Here is a 25,379-nt window from a genome sequence, read left to right on the forward strand (position 1 = left end):
AAAAAATTAATTTGGTAAAATACACAAAAAATACAATTTACCATCTTAACTATTTTTAAATGTACAGTTCAGTGGTATCAAGTATACTCATAATGTTCTGCTACCATCTCCACCATCTATCTTCAGTACTCTTTTCATAGTGTAAATGAAAACTCTGTACCCATGAAATATTAACTCTCCTGTTCCCTCTACTTCCAGCCGCTGGATACCACCACTCTACCTTCTGCCTCTATGAATCTGTCTATTGTAGATACCTCACATAAGTGAAATTTTAAAGTATTTATCTTTTCTGACAGCCTTATTTCATGTACCATAATATCCTTAAGATTCATCCACATTGTAGTGTGTGTTTAAATTTATTTTCTTTCTATGGCTAAAAATATTCCATTGTATGTGCATATCACATTTTGTTTATCCATTCATCTGTCAGTGGACACTTGTGTTGATTCTACTTTTGGCTTTTGTGAATAATGTTGCTATGAACACATGGGTACAAATATCTCTTCAAGACCCTGCTTCCAATTCTTTTGGATTGTCAGCCCTTTTTACAAAAAAGCTACATATGACTTTCTATAACCTAAACATTTTGGATGAGAAGTGCTTATGTTCATAAGAAGACTTGTACAAAAATCTACATGGTGATTTTTTAAATAATAGCCCCACATTGGAAAGAAGCCAAATATCCTTAACTAGTAGAATGCATAAAATGTGATATATTCCCATGGTGCAATATTGCATATCAATGAACAGAACAAGCTAATTATACATGCAAAACCATGGATTACTTTAAAAGTATAATGCTGAGGAAAAGAAGCTACATACTCAAGAGTACATACTGTAGGATTCCATTTATATAAGGTTCAAAAACTGTTACAACAAATCTATGTTGACACTGTTTAGAGGAATGGTTTCTTTTGGGAGAGGGTAATGACTGGTAGAAAGCATAAGGGAGCTTTCTGAGGTTCAAGAAATGCCTTACATCTTGATCTGGGTGGTGGTTACATGGTTGTACACATATAAAAAATGCATTGATCTGTATATGTAATATTTATGTACTATGTTTGGTTATACATCAATTTTAAAAAGGAAAGAGAGTGCCAAAGAGGATTCTCATCATGCTTTGACTAGTGGCAATATCACTGAAATAAATACAGGAAGTGCTACATTGCAGAGACAACATTAACATGATCATATGTGTTCTGATATGTGTATTAGAGACAGGTGTATTACTATATAGTCACTCCTTTTATGTTCTCTCCATGGTCTGCAATCTAAGAAATAAAAGCAAGTGTGGCTTTGGTGGAAATATCAGAATAAGGTAATTTAGGCACTTATCTTGGACTTTGAACTTTGTAAAATACTGTATAGTTACTGTTAACTAGTTTAATGTCTATTACTAAAGAACTTGAGAATATTTTTAAACACTTCTATCCTATTGGTTGTCTTTATTTTATCAATAATTTTAAAAATAAAGCACTGCCTTTCACACCCTTTCAGGTTTAAAAGGTAACCATCTGAATTCTATGTAATGCTGTATTTTTGTTTGATTATGGTTCAAAAATGTTACTTTAATCATGAAAAGGTCAATCCTTTTTCGATGCCAAATATCGTATGCAATTCCACTTCATTTCCAAATCGTGAACATTAATTTTTCTTGTATACCGACATTTCCTCAGCTGTTTCGTTGACTTGGACTTCTTCCCATAATCTCTTAAGAGCTGGCATTAGTCATTGTGAAGAACCTTCAAGTTCTAACTACCAATTTTCTACCAATAAATGTGAAGAAGTCTATTAGATGTAATGTTGTAACACATATTAAAGAGCAGATGTTAAAAATGTAACATGATACTTAAGATATATATAACTTCATTATTGTTTTTTTATTAATATTTAGAAAAAAACATTTTCTTACATGTTGTGCTCTCCAGAGGAAGGCAGATAAGGTGTTTGATAAATACTACCTCTCTTCTACCACAGTTAAAAACATTTTGAGAAACAAAATAGAGATTACCAGATATCAAATTTATTAGTAGTAAGACCTGGTTTAAGAATTTGGCTTTAGATCTCTTATCCAGGTGGGCCTGTTAACTGATCCCCAGAATTAGGCAAATTTACCCACCCAGGCTTAGATAGAATTGGATTGGAGTAGGCCTCTCCCTGCAGGTGTAAGCAATAATAATCTATGTCATGGAGGAACAGAGGAGAACTCATGCTGTCTGCAGGCAAGCTTGCTCCCAAAAGTAAAAAGAGAAAATCCAAGTTATCATGTCCAGCTATTCTTTCCAAGTTTACCAATCAGCTGTCTCTTTCCATCTTTCCTTGGACAGCCTAAGTAAAGGATGCAGAAAGATGTCCCCAGTAGACTATCTGAGCTTACTTTGCAAAACAGGAAAACAGAAGTGATTAAATGTTCCTAATATAGCTTTTTTCTGCCAAATATATTTCCTCTGTCTTCCTAATTGCTAAAGAAAAAATGTAAATGAAAAAACAAACAACCCTATCAAAAAGTGGGCAAAAGATATGAACAGACACTTTTCAAAAGAAGTCCTTTATGCAGCCAACAAACACATGAAAAAAAGCTCATCATCACTGATCATTAGGGAAATGCACATCAAAACCACACTGAGATACCATCACACACCAGTCAGAATTGCAGTCATTAAAAAATCTGGGGAGAACAGATGCTAGACAGGATGTGGAGAAATAGGAATAATTTTACACTGTTGGTGGGAATGTAAATTAGGTCAACCATTGTGGAAGACAGCATGGCAATTTCTCAAGGATCTAGAAATAGAAATTCCATTTCACCCAGCAATCCCATTACTAAGTATATACCCAAAGAACTATAAATCATTCTACTATAAAGACACATGCACACGTATGTTCATTGCAGCCTTGTTTATAATAGCAAAGACCTGGAACCAACCCGAATGCCCATCAATGATAGATTGGACAAAGAAAATGTGGCACATATACACCATGGAATACTATGCAGCCATAAAAAATGATGAGTTCGTGTCCTTTGTAGGGACTTGGATGAATCTAGTAACCATCATTCTCAGCAAACTGACACAAGAACAGAAAACCAAACACCACATGTTCTCACTCATAGGCAGGTGTTGAACAATGAGAACACATGGACTCAGGGAGAGGAGCATCACACACTGGGGGTAGTTGGGGGAGGCTAGGGGAGGGACAGCAGTGGGTGGGAAGGGATAACATGGGGAGAAATGCCAGATATAGTATGCACCTATGCAACAACCCTGCATGACCTGCACATGTACCCCAGAATCTAAAGTTAAAAAAAAAAAAAAAGAAATAGAAATATCATTTGACCCAGCAATCTCATTACTGGGTATATACCCAAGGGATTATAAATCATTCTATTATAAAGACACATGCACATGTATATTCATTGCGACACTGTTCACAATAGCAAGGCCTTGAAACAAACCCAAATGCCCATTAATGATAGACTGGATAAAGAAAATGTGGCACATATGCAGCATGGAATACTCTGCAGCCATTAAAAAATAATGAGTTCGTGTCCTTTGTAGGGACATGGATGAACCTAGAAACCATCATGCTCAGAAAACTGAAACAAGAACAGAAAACCAAACATTACATGTTCTCACTCATAAGTGGGTGTTGAACAATGAAAACACATGGACACAGGGAGGGGAACATCACACACCAGGGCCTGGTGGGGGTTCGGAGTGGGTAGGGGAGGGATAGCAGGGGGTGGGGGGATTGCGGAGGGATAACATTAGGAGAAATACCTAATGTAGATGACGGGGTGATGTATGCAGCAAACCACCACGGCATGTGTATACTTATGTAACAAACCTACACGTTCTGCACATGTAACCCCAGAACTGAAAGTATAATAAATAAATAAATAAAATATAAATGAAAAAGATAAGCTATAATACACCTCTAAATCAACTGATACTCTTTTATTATCAGCTGTGGCACTATTCTTAAATTTTAAAAATATATCCCTAAAGCCATAAACTACAAAATCAATAAAAGCAGGAAAAAGTTAAATTCTATGTTAAAATTCTCTCATATTTTATCATATATGTCTTCAACCAGCTTCAGAATCTCAAATGTTAAATATTAAGATTATATTAAAAAGATATTAAAAACCCATCCTAAAATATCTTCAGACCACTTTATTGCTCAATGCAAAGTAGAAAGCTTAGAAAATTTCGAGAAAAAATATTATAGCTTCAGTTTATAAAGCATAAGAGAATTTCTCCCAAACCTACCTTTTTATTACAAATTTCTGCTCTTTTTCAGAACACCTCTTTATCACAAAAAAGAGCCTCCTTACCATATATTTTTCTGGGCCATGTTACCAGTTTGCTCCTTAAGGATTTTTCTGTACCATTTTCTGATAACATGTTGACAGAAACAACACAAAGTAGATCTTATTCATATTTTTCCCAAAACTTGGTCTTGTCTATAGTCTGTTTGCTAGTGTAAAAGATGAAGTCCTCATTTTATGATTTTCTAGAATGCAAAGTCATATGCATTGGATGACAGTACATGAACTATAAAGAAATTTCAAAAAGATTGCTCATTTCATAGCTAAATAAGAAAATGAATTGCTCCCCAAATAGAATTAATTTATCCATGAAAGTAAATGGAGAATAAATCTTTAAACATTGCATACTTTTTATTCAAAAAAGGAGAAAAAACTGTCATATTTGAATAGTGTATTATAAGGGCCAGACTCTGTGTTTTTGGGACTTTTCATAGGTTATTTTATGTAAACCTCACAAAGATCCGATAAGGGAGGTGGCATAATTCCCATTAGGCTGATTTGGATGATAAAAAAGCTAAAGATTAAAGAAAATAAGTGTCTTACCTGAAGGTCACTAGTACATGGTGAAACTAGAATTTGAACACAGGTATATCTGACTTGAAAGCCCGTACTCTTTCTTTATCAGGTTAAAAGAAAATGGAATGTGAAAGGGTAAACATTTTTTACATAGTTAAGATACAGTTTGAAATTCTTGGCTTTATCAGCTATAATTCTAGTTTTCCATATATTATATATCATTTTCTGGCAATTTTGGTAAAAATACAGATGGAACCTTCTAGATGTCATTGACGTAGTATCCTGTGTCCTAGGCCAGATGGTATCAAACCAGACCAAATGTCATTGCACAACAAAATTTTACTCCAGGACTCTAAGCAAGTGGTTGGCAATGATAAAGTTCTCTCATGATTTCACTAAAGACAGGAGTTACATATTATGTTACACTTAGGCCTCTCAGCCAATTGTCGCCAACTCCTAATTTCCAGCCCACTCTTTCAAAAAATACTCTAAAACGTTTCTTAGAAGCATGGTATTATCTTTTCTGGATCCCAGGGCTTTTGATAAATCTGGCTGCATTGCCTGGCAGCTTCTTTTTTTGTTGCTTTCCCTAATTACCTCCAAGAATGCTTAAATTTATGCCCTTAAGGAAAGCTATGACTCACTTAAACTGGCAAAAACACAAAAGTATAGCTGTTCTTGTGTTTTGGGGTCTAGTGGTTTCTTTATTTTAAAGAAAAGAGAGAGAGAGAAAAAAAAAACAAATCTGTCAAGGCACCAGATAGTCTTTCTTAATTATTGTTAATTATGCCAGCAAGCCAAATACCTTAAACAAACTGAGCAGTTTAATTATTTAAATATCCAGCAAAAATCCAAATCTGCCATTGAATAGACAAAAAAAGATTCAATTTATTTGATCAAATTATAAAATTTCTATATTGTTTCAAAACTGTATTTGATAAGAAACAGTTACAGAGAAAATCCAATTTCAAATGGCTCAATGAAAGTGAAAATTATCACATCTATTAAAATTCTCAGTTGAAAGCAATACAAACTAACTCTAGCTTGATTTAAATAGAAGATAAATACACAGCATAAACAGGAGTAAGCTAATAAATTGTAAACCAAAGATAGTGCTAGAATATCAGATGACAGAAATACAATTAAATTCTAGAGGAAAGAGGGATTGATTCTGTGCAGGATCATAACATCCAAAAAAAGAGGGCATTATCAAGAGTGTCCAATGCTATCAAGAGTGAAGTAAGATGAGATTTGAAAAATGTTTACTGAATTTACAAAGATATCAGGATGACAAAAAAGGTGTACATTCCACTTTATGAAAGTGGTGTCTGAACCAAGTACTATCTCTTCTTTATAATCATTCCAATATGTAGCTTCTCTCTCTGCTAGACTGACATTCCCTTGAGATGTCCTATTTTGTCAGCATCTAGTGACATTCTTTGCATATATTAAGATGATTCAGCTTGTGCTTATTAAAGAAAGGTTAAGTACTCTTAATTCAAAAATCCAAAATCCAAAATGCTCCAGAATCTGAAACTTTGAGTACTAATGTTACACTCACAGGAAATGTTCATTGGAGCATTTTATATTTCATATTTTTGGATTAAGGATGATCTAATAAGTATAATGCAAATATCCCCAAATTTTAAAATATTAAAAATTTGAAACTATCTGGTCCCAAGTATTTCAGATAAGGGATACTCAACCTATACGTATAATATGCTAGGCACAGTGTACTACATACTAGAGATATAAAAATGAGCAAAACAATAAGAAGACTTGACCCCTATCCTCATGGAGATTACATCTGGTAGGAGTGATCACATTAATAAATGCATGATTACAAACTGTCAAAAGTATATGAGGGTAAAAACAGTGCTACAGAAGCATACAAGAGGGGGGTGGCTAGCCTTGTCTCTGGGGAGTCATGGAAGGCTTCCTTGCAGAAGTGACATTTGAGCCAAAGTATGAATGAACAGAAATATTTCGCCTAGTGAGAGAGGGAAAAGAGTATCTCAAGGAGAGTGAGAGCAGTATATAGAAAAGATCCTGCACATGGTGGGTGCTGCACAAACTACTTTGTACTCAACTTTATCTTCTTCTGTCCAACTTCAGGTAATGGGACATTTCTTGCCCTGGTAAAAAGAGGATCTCCTACAGCTCCCAGGATTCCTGTGGCTTTCTTCATTGTCAGAGCCAGGCCTACATGCCAGCAACTATGTTGAAGGGACCTGCCATTGGTATTGATCTTGTTACCACCTACTCTTGTGTGGGTGTTTTTCAGCACGGAGAAGTAAAAATAATTACCAATGATCAGGGAAACCGAGCCACTCTAAGTTATGTCACCTTTACGGACACTGAACGACTGATCGGTGATGCCGTAAAGAATCAAGTTGCAATGAACCCTACTAACACAGTGTTTGATGCCAAATGTCTGATTGGACACAGATTTGATAACGCTGTTGTCCAGTCTGATATGAAGCATTGGCCTTTCATGGTGATGAATGATACTGGCAGGCCCAAAGTCCAAGTAGAATACAAGGGAGAGACCAAAAGCTTCTATCTAGAGGACGTATCCTCTGTGGTTCTGACAAAGATGAAGGAAATTGCAGAAGCCTACCTTGGAAAGATTGTTACCAATGCTGTGGTCACAATGTCAGCTTACATTAATTACTTTCAGCATCAGGCTACCAAAGATGCTGGAGCAATTGCTGGTCTCAGTGTACTCAGAATTATTAATGAGCCAACTGCTGCTGCCATTGCTTCCGGCTTAGACAAAAGGTTTGAGCAGAAAGAAATGTGCTAATCTTTGACCTGGGAGGTGGCACTTTTGATGTGTCAATCCTCACTATTGAGAATGGAATCTTTGAGGTCAAACCTACAGCCAGAGACACCCAGTTGGGTGGAAAAGATTTTGACAATCGAATAGTCAAACATTTTATTGCTGAGTTCAAGTGCAAGCATAAGAAGGACATCAGTGAGAACAAGAGCGCTTGTAAGAAGCCATCATACTGCTTGTGAGCATGCTAAGCACACTCTTTCTTCCAGCACCCAGGCCAGTATTGAGATTGATTCTCTCTATGAAGGAATCAACTTCTATAGCTCTATTACCCATGCCCAATTTGAAGAAGTGAATGCCGACCTGTTCCATGGTACCCTGAACCCCGAAAAGAAGGCCTTTGAGATGTGAAACTAGACAAGTCACAGATTCATTATATTGTCCTGGTTGGTGGTTCTACTCGTATCCCCAAGATTCAGAAGCTTCCCCAAGACTTCTTCAATGGAAAAGAACTGAATAAGAGCATCAACCCTGATGAAACTGTTGCTTATGGTGCAGCTGTCCAGGCCGCCATCCTGTCTGGAGACAAGTCTGAAAATGTTCAATATTTGCTGCTCTTGGATGTCACTCGTCTTTCCTTTGCTATTGAAACTGCTGGTGGAGTCATGACCACCCTCATCAACCATAAATACTACCGTTCCTACCAAGCAGACAGACACCTTCACTACTTATTCTGACAACCAGCCTGGTGTGCTTATTCAGGTTTATGAAGGTGAGCGTGCCATGACTAAGGATAACAACCTGCTTGGCAAGTTTGAATTCACAGGCATACCTCCTGCACCCCGAGATGTTCCTCAGATTGAAGTCACTTTTGACATTGATGCCAATGGCATCCTCATTGTCTCTGCTGTGAACAAGAGTACAGGAAAAGAGAAGATTACTATCACTAATGACAAGGGCCGTTTGAGCAAGGAAGACATTGAACGTATGGTCCAGGAAGCTGAGAAGTACAAAACTGAAAATGAGAAGGAGAGGGACAAAGCATCATCTAAGAGTTCACTTGAGTCCTGTGCATTCAACATGAAAGCAACTGTCAAAGATGAGAGACTTCAACACAAGATTAACGATGAGGACAAACAGAAGATTCTGAACAAGTATAATGAAATTATCAACTGGCTGGATAAGAATCAGACTGCTGAGAAGGAAGAATTTGAACATCAGCAGAAAGATCTGGAGAAAGTCTGCAACCCCATCATCACCGAGCTGTACCAGAGTGCAGGAGGCATGCCAGGAGGAATGCCTGGGGGATTTCCTGGTGCTGGAGCTCCTCTCTCTGGTGGTGCTTCCTCAGGGCCCACCACTGAAGAAGTTGATTAAGCCAACCCAAGTATAGATGTAGCATTGTTGCACACATGTAAAACACTGAAGAATCTAAATTTGTAGCAAATTCTGTGGCAGTTTTAAAAAGTTCAGCTGCCATAGTAAGTTACTAGGCATTCTCAATACTTGAATATGGAACATATGCACAGGGGATGGAAATAACATTGCACTTTATAAATACTGTATTGTAGGTGGAAAATGCAGTGTCTTACATAAAACTATTTAAAACTGGCACCAAAAAAAAGAATTTTTCTTCCTGAATATTTATTTATATCCTTTGCCTGCCTCCTTTGAACCTCACTCCATCAATTATATTTTATTTCTCCCATACAGTATCTCAACTACCCTCTCCATTATATCTTTCTCTTTAGGATATATCATGCTAAAATCTCTGTGACCTACAAAAAACAAAACAACAAACACTTATCTGAATCCTACGACTCTCCTCACTACTTCCTACCTTTTGCTACTATTTTTAATAGCAAAATTCCTAGAATAATAGTATTCTTCACTTGCAATCTCCACTTCCTCAATTCCTGTTTGCATTCTAACCCTACTAAATATGATGCCCAACACCATGACCTCACTAAGCCTCATCTTCTTTGACTCTTGATAGCATTGAACACTCTTGACAGCATTGAACACTCTTGACAATGCCCTCTTTTTTAGTTGTTATGATACTGCTCTTTCTTTGTGTCCTATCATTTTCTCAGTCTACTTCAGGGTTTCTTTTTTCTGTGTGCATCTCTTAAATACTAGAATTTCATCTTTGACTCAAGTTTTCTTATCCTATAAACTAGCTGACTGAGGTTTCTCATACCAGGAAGTCTTGGTACCTGGGCAAATGCTTTCTTCTTTGTTAAGTCTTGGTTAAAACCTGATACACTGTGACTCCTTCTTTGACTCCCCTAGTCATTGTTAGGAATAACTTTTTCTAAGCTTCAGTGCATTCTCTGCATATATACCCTCATAAAAGCACGCCTTGTTTTATCATGTTTATCTGTTTCCTAATGTATCTTTAACTAGATTGGCAGTTCCCTGAAAGTAGGGACAACCATTTTACACCTAACTTTTAGCACAATGCCTGCTCGAGAGTAGATAATCACTAAACATATATGGATGAGTGATTGGATGGGTTTGGGTAAGCTCCTTCCTTTTTGCAGCCCTGTGGAAAGTGTGGTGGGGTGGTGTGTGGGGAAGTTGTGGCTACCTGAAAATTGCATAGGTAGTAAGTGATGGAGCCAAGGAATATTTCACCCCAAAAGCCTGATTTAGCCTGATTTGCTCATCCCACAATGTATACAAGTATTGAAACATCACATGATATTCTATAAACATATACAATTATTGTCAATTAAAAAATAAAAAGACTTTTTAAAAGGCAACAAAATCACCCTACTAACTCCACAAAGTTACTATGAAAACTACATGAAATAATAGATATGGGTGGTATATAATGCTAGTTATAAAAACATTTTCCCTGTTTTCAAGGAACTGCCAATACAGTTAAAGATATAGGTTAGGAAACAGATAAGCATGATAAAATAAGGCTTGCTTTTATGAGGGTATATATTCAGAGAATGTAGTGAAGCTTAGAATAAAAGTAATTCCTAACAATGACTAAGGGAGTGAGAGGAGGAGTCACAGTGTATAAGGTTTTAACCAAGACTTGACAAAGAAGAAAGCATTTGCCCAGGTGACAAGAATGGGATAAGAGAGCTCAGCCAGCTAGTTTATAGGATAAGAAGTTTCTTGACATGTCTGTACCTCAGGTTCATCTCTAGACTGGAATAATACTATACACCCCAAATGGTTGATGGGGAAACTAAATGAGAAAAGATATAGAGGTGCTCATTTAATGCTAATCCTTCCCTCCTCCCTCCCTTCCTTCCTCCCTCCCTCCCTTCCTTCCTTGCTTCCTTCCTTCCTTCCTTCCTTTTCCTTCCTTCATTTCTCTCTCTTTCTTCTCTCTCTCTTTTTACTTTTTGCCTTTGTGACTTATTCTACTTAAGTCTTCCCTTATATTGTACCGACCCCAATGCCTGTAGAGGGGCACCGCAGTGTCTACTTTGAAAAAATTTTATGGGGCATTCTTTCCACCTCTTCCCTCATCTCAAGCTTGTCTTGACCCTATTTAAAAATTCTTGGTAATATTGACCCATCAATCCCATTATCGAGTATATACACAAAGGATTATAAATCATTCTATTATAAAGACACATGTACATGTATGTTCATAGCAGCACTGTTTACAATAGCAAAGACCTGGAATCAACCCAAATGCCCATCGACAATAGACTAGACAAGGAAAATGTGGCACATATACACCATGGAATACTATGCAGCCATATAAAATGATGAGTTCCTGTCATTTGTAGGGACATGGATGAATCTGGAAACCATAATTCTCAGCAAACTGTCACAAGAACAGAAAATCAAACACTGCATGTTCTCACTCATAGGTGGGTGTTGAATAATGAGAACACATGGACACAGGGAGGGGAGCATCACACACTGAAAGGTCTGTTGCGGGGGGGGCAAGGGTGGGACAGCGGGGGGGTGGGGAGGTTGGTGAAGGATAACATGGGAAGAAATGCCAGATGTAGGTGACGGTGGGATGGAGGCAGCAAACCACATTGTCATGTGTGTACCTATGCAACAATCCTGCATGATCTGTATATGTACCCCACAACCTAAAGAGCAATTAAAAAAAATTCTTGGTAATATTTTCTTTTCTTTTTTCTTATCATACAAATAATACAAGTTTTTTTGGTATAAAATACAGATAAAGAAAAAACTCAAAATCATTCAGAATTTTAAGTTCACATCCAGAAATAATTACTGACAACAGTGAATACAATTCAGATTCTGTTATGAATTATGTTTATATATAAATATATCTATGTTTGTATATATCTATACTTTTAAAAATAATATGAAACTTGAAGCTAAAATATAGATCCCAGAGAGTTCTTAACCTGCCCTAAGTGAAGGTGTTACTGAACAAAATAAACTCTACTTGTTATTCTGTCAGTGTCCCCACCACCTCCACATGTGCCTGTCCCCATCACTTCCCTTTCCTAGTAGAATCTTTCTTTCTTTTTTGCCAATCCAAATCTCACCCACCCTTAAAATTTACATATGCTTTATCTCCTCCCAGAAATCTATTTTAAATTAATCAGCTCACACTGAGCTCATTCTTCTCTAGGCTTCTAGGATACTTCCAGTTTATATCACAGTTTCTCGCTTCCTCTATGGGGAGGGATACTGGATGATAGTTATGTGTGCTTTCCCAACTCAAGTGTGAGCTTCTTGAGGCCAAGGAGTCCATCTCATGTTTCTGTATTCCCCACTCACACTTTCATCAACCCCTTGACTTCTCCCAGTACTTATGCAGGGCTGGGCACGCAAGAGGCATTCAGGAAATACTTGTGGTTTGATTCATCTTGCATCCTTAACTCTTGATGTTAATAGTAGATGAATGAAGGGCACTTCCCAAGGGAAGAATGTGAAAGTCTCCATTCCTTTAACTCTGCTGTATAAGCCATATTAAAAGGTAAAAAGCCAAATACAATGGCTTGACAATAGAATCAATGACACTTTAATACTGTCTTGCTTTTTTGTCCAGTTCTATAATCTGAACTGTGTGTACTTTAGGGAAGAAATACACTATCAACTATATTTAATAAACCAAAAGGGCAGGGGCCCCAGTCATCTATCTTTTCTGTGTATTGAAGGAAGGCTAAGGATGTGATTTGCATTCACATCTACAGTGAAGGCTATGAAATTTTGCTGCTGTACATTCTGAGAACTACTTCCCTAGTGCCTTTCTGTCTTTTGAATAAGATAAAAGCCTTTGCACCTGGGCTATGCTTTATGTTTTTGTACATGTCCACTGACAGTACCTTAGTCCAGAACACCACCATCTCAAGCCTATATTATTGCAACATTCTCCTAACTGGTTCCCTTGGTTCAGTCTTTTACTTGGTATAGTCCATTCTCCATACTGCAACCAGGTTCATCTATCTAAAACACAAATCTGACTGTGCCACATACCTGTTTAAAACTCTTCAATGACTACGATGTCCTTAGGATAATGTTTCACCCATTTACCAGGCCTTAAAAAAACTCTTCATAATTTGCCTCCTGCTTAGCTCTTGAGTTTCAACCTCTAAGCTCCAACCACCCTAAAATACTTGTAGATCCAAAAGTGTTCCGTATATATATTTTTCTCATGTCATAGAGCCTTTCATTGTACATGCTATTCCTTCTACCTGGATTGTCTTCCTACCCTCTTTTGGCCCATAGTTGGTGAACTTTTCTATATCCTGTGTTACTTAACTCAAACCTTACCTTTTCATTGAATCCTTCCCTAAAATGTTATCCATTATTATTTCTTTTTTATATGTATCAGAATTATAATACCTTCCACGCTGCATTATAAATATCTGTTTATATACCTGTTTGTTCCACCTGTAGGAGAGTTTCATGAAGATAAAAACTATGGCTAGCCCTACTCCCCACCTTGTTGCTTTAGTACCACACAAGAAGCAGATAATTAGAAATGCTGTTTAAATAAATAAATCATTATATTTTCTCATTTAAAGGGCTCATTTGAGCTAGACTGACCTTGGAGTTGCAGCCAAGTAACTATTTGTTCAACTATCCTCAGGCATCTGACCTTGTTTAGATGTGGTTCTTTCTTGAGAAGGAATAAATTTAAATATCCTGGCAAGTTCCTTTCTTAATTCAAGGTTCTACAAATAATTAACTTATTGGAATAATACCCTCAAAATGCAGAAGCCCAGAAAGCTCCTTTTTTGCACTATATATCGTAATATTTTTCTAAACATATTATATCCTCAAGGTCTTCTCCTATACTAATCTTATACAAGGAAATACCTGGGGGATTGTTTGCCTCAATCTGTATTTAAGCTTAACAAGGACCACTTTTTCTCATTACATATATAAATACACACATGAATGTATGTAATATTTACAAATACTTAACATTATTTAATGCTTACAAACACCCTATGAGATAGCTACCATTATTATCCTTAGATAAGACAGTCATAGCTCAGAGGTTAAGCAACTTGATCAAGGCTGCACAAGTGGGAAGTGCTAGAGTACTGGACTTAAACTCAAGTCTATCTGATTCTAGATCCTGTGTTTAGAAAATTTCCCCCAGCTTTATAAGGTATAATTGACAGAGTCTACGTTTTAACCATTATATCACACTCCCTCATCTAGTTTAAAGGACTGAGTTGAATTAGATCATCCTTGAGAACCCAATCTGAAGATTCTTTACCCCTTTCTCCTCCCGTCAAGGCCTCTACTGGGGCCAAGGTAGGAGGGTGGTATTCTGCAGATCAGGCAGCTGGGACAAAGGGATATGAGGTTCCAAATACCCTCTGATGCATTTCTTTTTCTATAATGATTTTTCCTTGGGATACATGATAAGGACTTCTACAATGGCATATTAAATAGTTATATTTAGGACTTGTGGTTGCTGCCGCTCATTTATCTTCCTCTTACACAACCTGATATTTTTAAGCTAAATTTTATCTATAGTTAAGTGATGACATAAACAGATATATGAGTCTTGGCAAGCATTTGTTCCAAAAGTGTGAATCGTCTAAAATTGTGGACTATTTCATTAAAGAAAAAAAATCATACACTGAGCAAAAGAGAACCATGTCCTGAAATGAGGAAACTGAAGAAAAGAAAATCATCTTGTTTTCATTGTATCATCCCTCAAAATACTCAGAAAAAATGGTCATTGCAGGCACCTTGTAGACTAAAACAAAGAACACTGGACTTGGAGTTGGAGACCTGGGCTTAACTCTCATATAGACCTTACTAGCAATATAACCTTGAGCAGGTGACTAAACTTCTCTCAGCTTCTATTTTCTCATTGTTAAATTGGAGATTATAACAGGATCTACCTTAAAGTGTTGTTCCTAGGATTAGATGAATTAAATCATGTTTTAACAATGTTTTATGTACTTATATTCACATTGGATATTATTACAACTCACCATGGTCCTGTGCAAAGCCACCAATCTAGTTAACTTTTTAAAAATACTATGGTCTCTATCTGATCACAGCCAGACTCCATAACACAATTCTGCTACCCTACCCCAGGCTCACTGAAAAAGCAGCAAAATGACTGTTCTAACTATTCCAAGAAACATTTCCTTCAGCCAATTTAGCAGATGGCATTTACAGTGAACTTTGGCACTAGTCCTATTTATGATAAAGAATATCTGGGTACCAAGAGACCTACATCTAAGCATCCCTACTGTTTCTTTCTAGACAGGTGGAATGATACCAGCTAGAACAGTTGGAACCAGCTGCTCTAGTGGAAAAGGGAAAAAATTGTTCTGTTTGGAGTCCAACCACACAGGGACTTGAAACTTGAGATTAAAATCACATTTTTTGTTGTTTTGAACCTAAGAGTGACTGATAAATCAGTGGAGAATATGAAAGTGTCACCTTGTCAGAGGTGTGTTTTGTACACAAAGAATAGGCCACCATATATCCAGTGGTCACAAGTACTCATGGTTGGTTAACCTGTTGCTGACTGCAAATTTCACACTAGAAAGAGTAATAACAGAATAGGAAATTGGGGAAATACATGAGTAAATTAGAATGCTGAATATCTCTTTAGAGGTTAGGATGAGGGGCAGGATGGAATGGCATAGCTAAAGCTCAAAATCTAGGGTAACTGTTGCAGCAAAAACAAAACAAACTAAACCATGCCTTTGTGTTCCTATCACTAGTCTAACCCTCTACTTTGATTAACCTTGCTTGATTATCTCTTAAAGTAGTATCCTTCATATGATCTATAACAGAAATCATCAACTTAGTCATAAAAAATTTTTTTAAATTGTAGATGCCAGGGGAAAGCCAGTAAAATAAGCTAGCCTTGTGTGAAAAGTTATTTTTTTGGATCAAAATGATTATATAAGGCTTGAAAATCAAACGGTATGCTTGTTTACTAACATATTCTGATATTTTTTTCTCCCTGCAGATGTAAAAAGTGAAAAAAAAAAAAAAAAAAACAGGGCTATGCTAGCATATGGAGGTGATTTGTTCAGATCTACAATTGGGCTGGAGCCAAAAGTAACCCAGCTATAAATTCTGAACCCCCTGTATTTTCCAATTTCAAAATATGTTCTCCTTCATTTAAAGATAAAAATAAAATCAGAGTAGCCTCTGAAAGATACCACATAGAGTGGAGAAATACATCACTGGCAAGAGTGAGAACATTAGATTATACCAACTCTGTCTGACTTTAAACTCATGAACTCACATGTTTAAATCCAACATAAATCATTTAGTTTTCAAGTTCCCTTAAGCTAGGAAAATTAAGACTTCCTGTTCTTCAGGGAAAAAGGGGGCTTAAAAACTTGAGAGGTTAGAAAATGTCTTAAAGTTCTTCGTAATTGAACATAAATAAATCTAAACCATATGGATTACATTTTCTTTTCTTTTCTTTTTTTTTTGTTTTGAACACTGAGGGGAAAATCATGCTTGGCAAAAAAATTTTATTTTTTTCCCCTAAATCCAAATATGTTACTTTCACCCCTGAGTCTCCTTCCCAAGCTGGAACACATCTGAAATGTTCTCAGAACTCTTCAGTTTTTGAGTGTGCTGCTCCTGAGAGGCCTATCTTCTTCAAGGCCTCTTGAGTGATTATAAGAGACATTCCAAATGCCTCTTAAATCTCACTGGGTAACATATAACTTTCAAGGCTCCCCTTTATTCATTTATGTGTTCATTTATGTATTTTGGTAGTTGTGTTATCTAAAAGCTTATTGTGTTCATGTATAACATCTCATGTCCTTTATTCTACGTTTAACAACCATTTATTTAGCATCTAATAAATCCAAAGTTTTATGGATAAATGCCTAGGTTTGCATACTCATACATTGCGCTTAATGATGCAATCCTATATGCAAGACTAAAGATTAGCCCCAGCTAATAAGTCTCAAGTAAGACACAGCTGAGGAAAGAAAATTGGAAGAGTTCTACCAGAGAAGGAAATTCCTTAATGATGAGATTTCAAAGGCTCCAATAAGTCTCCTCCAAAAGTATCACATCCATATTTTGAATGAATAAAGCTATTTTAAAAGACAAATGGTTTTAAAAATACACTAGAGTAAAATATTAAATCCTGCAATTTGCTTTTTTTCCAAGTATCTCACTGAGTTCTGCACATGAAGGGGGATACATGTTTCAGCAGGGGTAGTACGGGAATGAGGACAATTTGGAAGTTATACACCTCACAGATTTGTATTCTAAGCTATATTATAGCAATCTGGTAATTTGGGTGAGATGAGGTTAGAAGGAAGACAGAGAAAAAAGAAGAGATAGAAGGATAATTACTTAAAATTTGACATATGATTTAGGACTTCAAGAGAAAAATCCACAGAAAATAATTCATGTTTGAAGAAATTTGCCTATAATATGTATAATATTTATTTTTTATATTTGCCTTATTTCTTTCTGTAGTGAAACTCCAAGTATTTTGGAGGTTAGGGACTCTCTTATACTTAACTATTGCCACCCATGTGGTTCCCACCCCACCCTCAACTCAACGTCTAACCAAGCCTTAGCCCAGAGGAGACATTAAATTCTTGATTGTTTGATAATAAGGGTTATTATCAGCACTGTGTTAGGCATTGTGGAAGATAATGCAACACAGGGGGAGAATAAATTGATTGTCACTGTTCTGTTTGAAAAAACAAAGCCTGTACGTGGAAATAACCAAAGTTGTGTATGTCAAACATCCAAGATAAACCCAAGGAATGCAGAATTTTTATGCAAACTCTGTGGCTCTATAACACAGAAACATTTTATTAAGTCTGAAGGAAGCTTTAAGCAAATGAAAGGGTCTATTATTTTGTACAGTGGAATTTGAACTTAGGAAACTTGTTACCTTGAAGTTATACAGGCTGAAAATATGTGTACATAGCTTATCTTATCTGCCTCATTTCATATTTTAAAAGACGTTCTCTTCCTGCTTATTCCTTTATTCAACTTCTGATAGCTTCTCTAGGAACCCACTATGGGTGAGAAGAGGAGATGTACAATGATAAATAGGTTCAGTGATTGATTTGAAACTTTCAAATACTGACAAGTTAAGATGAAGTTAATTATTTGGGATATAATTTGAACTGCTTAAGGCAGATAACCACTGGGAACACATTTCTACAGAAAACTTAATTAGAATAATTTTCAGTCTTGGTGACTTGTTTCTTTAAATTTTCTTCAGAGATTCAAGGGAGAGTGAATCTCTGAGGAGGAGATGAGTCTTTGCCAAGCCATGCTATAAGTATAGTGAGATTTGATGGGAACATATTCAAATTTTAGATCCAGAAAGAGGAAGTGAAATCATGGTACTATGGAGATTAGGAAGGGGTGCTCAGGGCCCATATGTGATAAAAAAGGAGGGTAACGCTTGTCTTACTTTGATTGACATTAATAGACATATACCAGACAGTGTGTTAAGCACTTTACATTCATCACTTCATTTAATCAACACAAATTTATGAAGTAGGTACTATTATTTCATCCATTTTACAATAGAAAAAATTGAGTTTCAGAAATCAAGTGATTTTACCCAAGTCACTCAGCTAGTATGCAGAATAGGACAGAAACCTAGACCTGTCTCGCCCCATTTAACCACTTTAGTATACTGCCTTACATGAACTCACCTCTTCTGAGTCCCAGGTTGTTCCTAAGACAGAAGAGTAAATGACCACATTGGTTATATCTCAGTCCATGGACTCAAGTAATTATAACTTGTGGAACAGGAATTACTGAAACTATTGAGACAGACGTGAAGTCCTGTCTCTAAAACTTCCCTTTCTAGATGTTTACTCAGATGTAGCCATCATACTTTATGAGGAATACATGAAGAAAATGGGCCAAGTGGAACATGTTATAAAAGCTGGTCAAATTAATAAGAGGAACCATTGGCATATCTTTTGAGGAAGAGATGAAGAAATGTGAAATAATTAGTTTGAGAAGAAAATCCTGTTGACATGTGATAGCTGTCTTCAAATATTTGAAAGATTATCACATGGAAGTAGTATCAGACTTATTCTACGTAGTTGTAGAGGAGAAATGTAGGAACAATAAGAAGATGTTAGGATGGAAATTCAGGATTAATTAAAAAAATGTAAACATAGGCACAGTTTCACAGCATTCTTTTGTGCCTTGAACCCTTTTGGAAATCTGGTAAAGCTTATGAACTTTCCTCAGAATGTTTTTAAATGCATAAAATAAAATGCATAGAATTACACAGGAAATAAATTGTACTTAAATATAATTTTTAAAATTAAAAAAAATTTGAAAATACCTACAATTTTATTTATTTATGTATTTCGTACATGATGCAAAATGAAGTGCTAATTTTAAAATGGTATAAAATACCTGTTTTACTAGGTATTGATAATACAATTAAGTTTTGTTGCCTACATTCATAGTCAGAGAAGTGGCAAATTTAAGTTAGACATTAAATAAAGTTATAATTTTTTTTTTCAGTCAAACGGATCTGTGGATTCCATGTTCAGATCTCCTGAGTTAGAGGTATCCAATGGTGGAATGCATTGTCATGATCAGTTGTGTTTTTTTTATCACAGGAATTACGTTTAAAGAAAAAAATCAGGGATGTTAAACAGGATTACTGCTTTGGTTACATACTGGATGAGATAAGCTATTGTGCTAATTCTAATAGTCTATGCTGAAAACTCTTTAATTGCTTTTATTATATCTAGAGCAGAGATTTTCAATTTTTTAACCAATGGATGGCTTTCTTCCGAATAAAATCTTACATGATCTTTTAACATATCAAACAGAAAAAGTGAGATCAGTTTGGTTTAAATGAAAATGGAACTCCTAGATCCCCACCTGTTTCTGCTCTGCCTCCTTACTCAATTATCTCTCCCCTCCCCACCTACACCAATTCTGTTTTTGTTGTTGTTGTTGTTGTTTGTTTGTTTTTGAGACGGAGTCTTGCTCTGTCACCCAGGCTGGAGTGCAGTGGCACAATCTCGGCTCACTGCAACTTCTGACTCCCAGGTTCAAGCGATTCTCCTTCCTCAGCCTCCTGAGTAGCTGGGATTACAGACGTGTGCCACCACGCCCAGCTAATTTTTGTATTTTTAGTAGAAATGGGGTTTCACCATGTTGGCCAGGCTGGTCTTCTACTCTTGACCTCGTGATTTGCCCACCTCAGCTTCCCAAAGTGCTGGGATTACAGGCATGAGCCACCAAACTTGGCCTAATTCTCTACTTTTGGATGTGAGATCTCTTCTCAGAAGTCCTAGGGCTTTGTGAAACACAGCCACATCATCAAATACACATTCCTTAAATTAACATTCAAGGTCTTGTAAAATCTTACCTCATAGTAGCTGCTCAACAGAATGCTCATTGTTTCTGAACAGCTTACAAACATCCCTGACACCACACCTTTGTTCACACTGCTCCTTATTCTGGAATGTCCTACACACCCTCCTCCTTGCATTTCCCTAAACTATAGCCTCTTTAGAGTTCAAATTATGTTCCAGTTCCTCTAAGAATTATTCCCTGATCAGTCACCTTTCACAATTGTTTTTACACTCATCCATATTCATACTTCTCTATATTTGACACAATGTAAGTGAGGCTGCTTTGTTTTTTTTTTTTCTAGTATTTATTTTGTCTCCTCACTGAGAGAGCAAGCAACCAGAGCTTCTAGACTACTCTGTATCTCTGAGGCCTGATAAAGTATCCTGTATACATAATATGCTGAAACAGTTCCCTATGAAATTCCTTTTTTATGTTTGTCCTATTTTCCTAAAGAAATCATATCCCTTTTGTAGACAAGAACATTCTTAGACATGCCTTCTGTCATAATTTCTCTAGAATCTAGTATGATTCAGAGTCCATAGGAGATTTGAACTGGTCATGGTACGATTTGGACAGGAAAGATGTTAGATGTTATTTAGAAAGAATAAAAACCATGATTTGATGTAGACAGAGGTATCTGTTGTTGGAGAAGACAACAGATGCTAGGAATGAAGTGTAGAGGGGTACTCTAAGAGTGAAGGAACAGGTTGAGACATGATTAGGTAAGGGAAAGAGTAAGATGTCAGCAAAGATATAATGTGATTCTCAATGAGAGAGATCAACAAGCATTAACATGAAAACTTGGTTTGAGGAAAAGCAGAAATAAGACCCTTCTCTTGCTCACCATTCACCAAAGCTCAAACAGGATTATGCAGTCCAAGCACAGAGAAAGTCTACTTTGGGGCCTATATTCTGAGTTAAGACTCTGTTTTTGACTTGGTCCTCAAATAGATTTCTGAGACTTCAAAATTCTCACTTGAAGGAAAAATGGTTAGAAGTGGTATCTCTGGACCGCTAACATCCTAATGTCTGTTTTCTACCACATATTCAGAAATCCAATTTAATAATGATAAGAAGAACAGCCGTTTGTTGAAGACTTACTATTGTAATGCTCTGTGATAAGTGATTTAGATGAGAGAGGGGAGTCTCTACTTTCAGGAAGAGAGTGGACAGAATAAGATAAAATAAGATATTAGGATAAAGTGCTTTCAGGAAGCCAAGAATGGTGAGAACTTATAATAAATAACAGTAGCTTACAAGGCCGAAGTACTTACCCTATGGCAGGTGCTGTTTCATACATTTGGCAAGTGTTGCCTCATTTAATAGGCATAAACATTTGAGCTAAGTATTATTTTTCCCATATTAGAGATAAGAAAACAGGCTGAGACATTAGTTGACTTATTTTAAGTTGAAGAGCTGATGTGAACGCAGAGTGGAAAAGTCAAAGTCTAAACCCAAGTCAGCCTAGTTCCAGCTGAAGCTCTTCACTGTGACTTACACTGCCCCAGTATATTGCTATACTATCAAACGTACTCGTTGCTTAGGAAGAAAGAAAACAAAAGAACTCATTCAGTGAAATTGCTAACTGTATGTAAAAATAGAGGTCAGGAAGTTTGAGTGTAACAGAAAGCCAGAAAATATCAAAATTTTACTTAAACCAGATGTTTTAGTCTCTTTTCCCATCATATTTCAATACCTTTCCCAAGATTTCTGGAGACACTATAAAGAAATAGTTAATAAATTGCCAATAGAATTCTGAGGTCTTTCTTTTCATTTAGTTCAGGTGTTGGGAACAAGGAACTGACCAATCATTACAGTAGATATCTAGAAAAGAAGAGGGTCATTTACAAGATAGGATAAATCTGCTGGAATAATTAGAGAGTGCCTGGCTCTTTATTTGTTTAGTCTGTGGGATGCTCCAGCTAGGAGGTTTTTGATTTACACTGGGTCAGGGCAGAAGCCAACGGTCAAGCGAGGAAAGAATTCTGCATTTTCTGTTTCTGAACACTATGTTCTAAGAGCAGCCCCATCTTTGCATTAGGCCAGAGATATCAGTGGGATTCACTTCAAGCTCTGAGTTAGTAAATCCATTCTAATTTACCTCAAGAAAAGATACACAGGTATTGACAAGGGGTTTTTGCATTTCAGGCACCTATTTAAAACGTTTATACACTATGACTACAGTCAACAATAATTTATTGTACATTTAAAAATGACTATAAAAGTATAATTGGATTGTTTGTAACACAAAGGAAGGATAAATGCTTGAGGTGATGGATACTCCATTTACCCTGGTGTGATAATTGCACATTGTATGCCTGTGTCAAAATATTTCATGTACCCTGTATTTATACCTACTACGTTCCCGCAAAAATGAAAAAAAATTTTAAAGTTTTATACAAATGTAACTGACCTTACGTCAATGTTTTGAGCACGCATTTGGTGAGATGGCTCTGGCCTGACTGATATCCAGGGTACTTAATAGCAAACAAATTTTCTTCATTAGTGCTAACTGCTTTACTGATCTTTTCCCACCTACTTTACTACTGTCCCCACCTATCCACACCCTCAGATTATTTTCTTAATGGATCCTGCACAGGCATACCCCCTTATAGGTTTGTAATCTTGTCTGGAATGTGTAAATTACATCTTCAAATCTTTACCAAACCACTCTTTTTTTAAATTTCCCTCTGTGTTATTAATAATTCATTGCTCCTTTTCTGACTGACACACATTCACCCCACCCTTCAAGTACCTTGAGGGCATACTACTTCCTCTTTGGCAAGGTAAAGTTGCCATTTGTTTACAAATAAAGCCATCACTTTTCAGCCTGAAAATGAGCTCATGCTGCTCCAGGGAAGAAAAAAGAGAGCCATATTTCTCAAACCTGAAATGCTCTGCTTCCTTTTTTAAATCAACTTTATTGAGGTAAAACTTATAGAGAAAAATGCATCAATTTTAAGTGTACAATTCAATTAATCTTCACAAATGTATACACCTGAGTAATTTTAGCTCCTATCAAGAAATGAACCATAATATAATCCTAGAAAATGCCTCCTTACCCCTTTGAAGTCAAACTCCCACTGTAACCCCTATCTTTGAACAACAGCTAATCTGTTTTTATTACTACAAAATAATTTATTCTGTTTTAGAACTTCATATATATGAAATCATACAGCATTTCCTTCATTTAATCTGGAATCTGGAGATTCATTCATGCTATTGTGTATATCAGTAATTTGTTCTTTTTTTGCTTACTAATCTGTATTTCTTTATAGAATATGCCATAATTTATCAATTTTATATTGATGGACATATCAGTTGTTTCCAGGTTTTAACTATTATAAATAAAACTGCTATGAACAAATGAAAGTCTTCTTGTGGTTGTACACAAAATACCAAGATATAAAATTGCTGAAGTCATAGAGTAGATGTATAATTAGCTTGATTAAAACAATTGAAAAAAACTTTTCTTCTAAGAAGTTGTACCATTTTATACTGTTCAAAGAGGTTGTATTACTCTTATATACAATGTACAAGAGTTCTAGTTGCTTCACATCTTCACTTTGCTGATGAAAAAACCAGACTCTAAAATATTTTAAAAGGTTTGAGTCAACATGAGTGACTATGTCCCAAGGAACACAGTCTGAAGATATCCTGAGAAAGTACATCTGAAGAAGTTAGATTACAGTTTGGTTTTATACATTTTAGCAAGGGAGAAGTTACAGGCAAAGTCATAAATCAATACATGGAAGGTATATGTTGGTTTGGCTCCAAAAGGTGGGATATCTCGAAGCAAGGGCCTACAGGTTATAGGTGGATTAAGAAATTCTTTAATTTGTAATTGGTTAAAGAAGTAAAGCTTTGTCTACAAATTTGGAGTTAGCAGAAAGGAATGTTTTAAGTTAACATAAGGGGAAGTCTGTTAACGAATACACTGGGTTAGACTGACCTGTAGGGGTATGTGACATAATCATTGTCTGACATGGCCTTAGGTCCTGTATATTATTTGGTATCTTATTGTCAAAAAGAATCCATTTAGTTTTATGATCTCCATTTTTACTAATTTTATTAACACTAGTCAGTTGTGCCTAAACTCCAAAAGGGAGGGGGTAAAACAAGGTGTGTCTGACCTCCTTTCCCATCATGGCTGGGAATTCAGCTTTTATGTTTTTTCTGGGGTCCCCTTTGTTAAGAGGGTGTCTGTTCAGTCAGTGGGGGGGCTTAAGATTTTTATATTTTGTTTAGAACTTGATAGTGTCACTCTTTTGTAGGGGTTGAGAGAAAGCTTTCTCTCTGCCTACTGAAGACTCACTGAAAATTAACTGACAAAAGGCAGATTAATAGGAGAAAAAGGCATACACATTTATTAATGTGCCTAAACACAGAAGCCATATACAAAATATGAGGCTTAAAGAGGGACCATATGGTTAAGCCTTAAATATTTTCTTTGTATGGGAAAGATGCACAAACTCAGGAGGCAGACATTATTTTGTATGTTTCTATTTGGAAGCTAGATAGATGAGGTTAGGGGCAGAATTACATAGAAACAAAGATTGTCTTTTTATGTAGATAAAACCCCCTCCTAATAAAAGGGTTTTATCTACATAAAACCCCACTTTTATTAGGTTGCTTCAAATCTCTTGGAGCTAGCCTCGGAAAAATAGATGAAACGTTTATTTCAGTGTGGTGTTGACTACCAGTTTCATCTTCTCTCTGTGGTTGACCTTTCATGGTTATTTGATGAGATTCCTAAACATGGGGTCTTAATACATAATGCATTTTTTCTTTTTGAAATAAGCTTTCTTAGATAAGGAAATTTCAGAGTGTCTCTATCTCAGTGATTCTGGAAAGAGGATCAGAGAGACAGGAGGGCAAGAGAAGGCTGCAGAGAGCCCTTGGTTCTGAGGCTTATTTCTGAGACTTTTCCACTTTCAAAGTGCTTAGCATGCTAAAGGGCCATATTTTGGG

General features: G+C 36.2%; 1 pseudogene across 1 annotated transcript; it reads left to right on the forward strand.

The window, feature by feature from the left end:
- Positions 1 to 7,019: 7,019 nt before the first annotated feature.
- Positions 7,020 to 9,242, forward strand: LOC116536584 (annotated as a pseudogene). Its single transcript, XR_004262714.1, has one exon. The product of XR_004262714.1 is annotated as a heat shock cognate 71 kDa protein pseudogene (transcript).
- The last annotated feature ends 16,137 nt before the right edge of the window (positions 9,243 to 25,379 follow it).

Source organism: Sapajus apella, unplaced genomic scaffold (genome assembly GCF_009761245.1).
Source record: "Sapajus apella isolate SASKATOON/1434 unplaced genomic scaffold, GSC_monkey_1.0 scaffold102, whole genome shotgun sequence".
NCBI classification, from domain to species: Eukaryota; Metazoa; Chordata; class Mammalia; order Primates; family Cebidae; genus Sapajus; species Sapajus apella.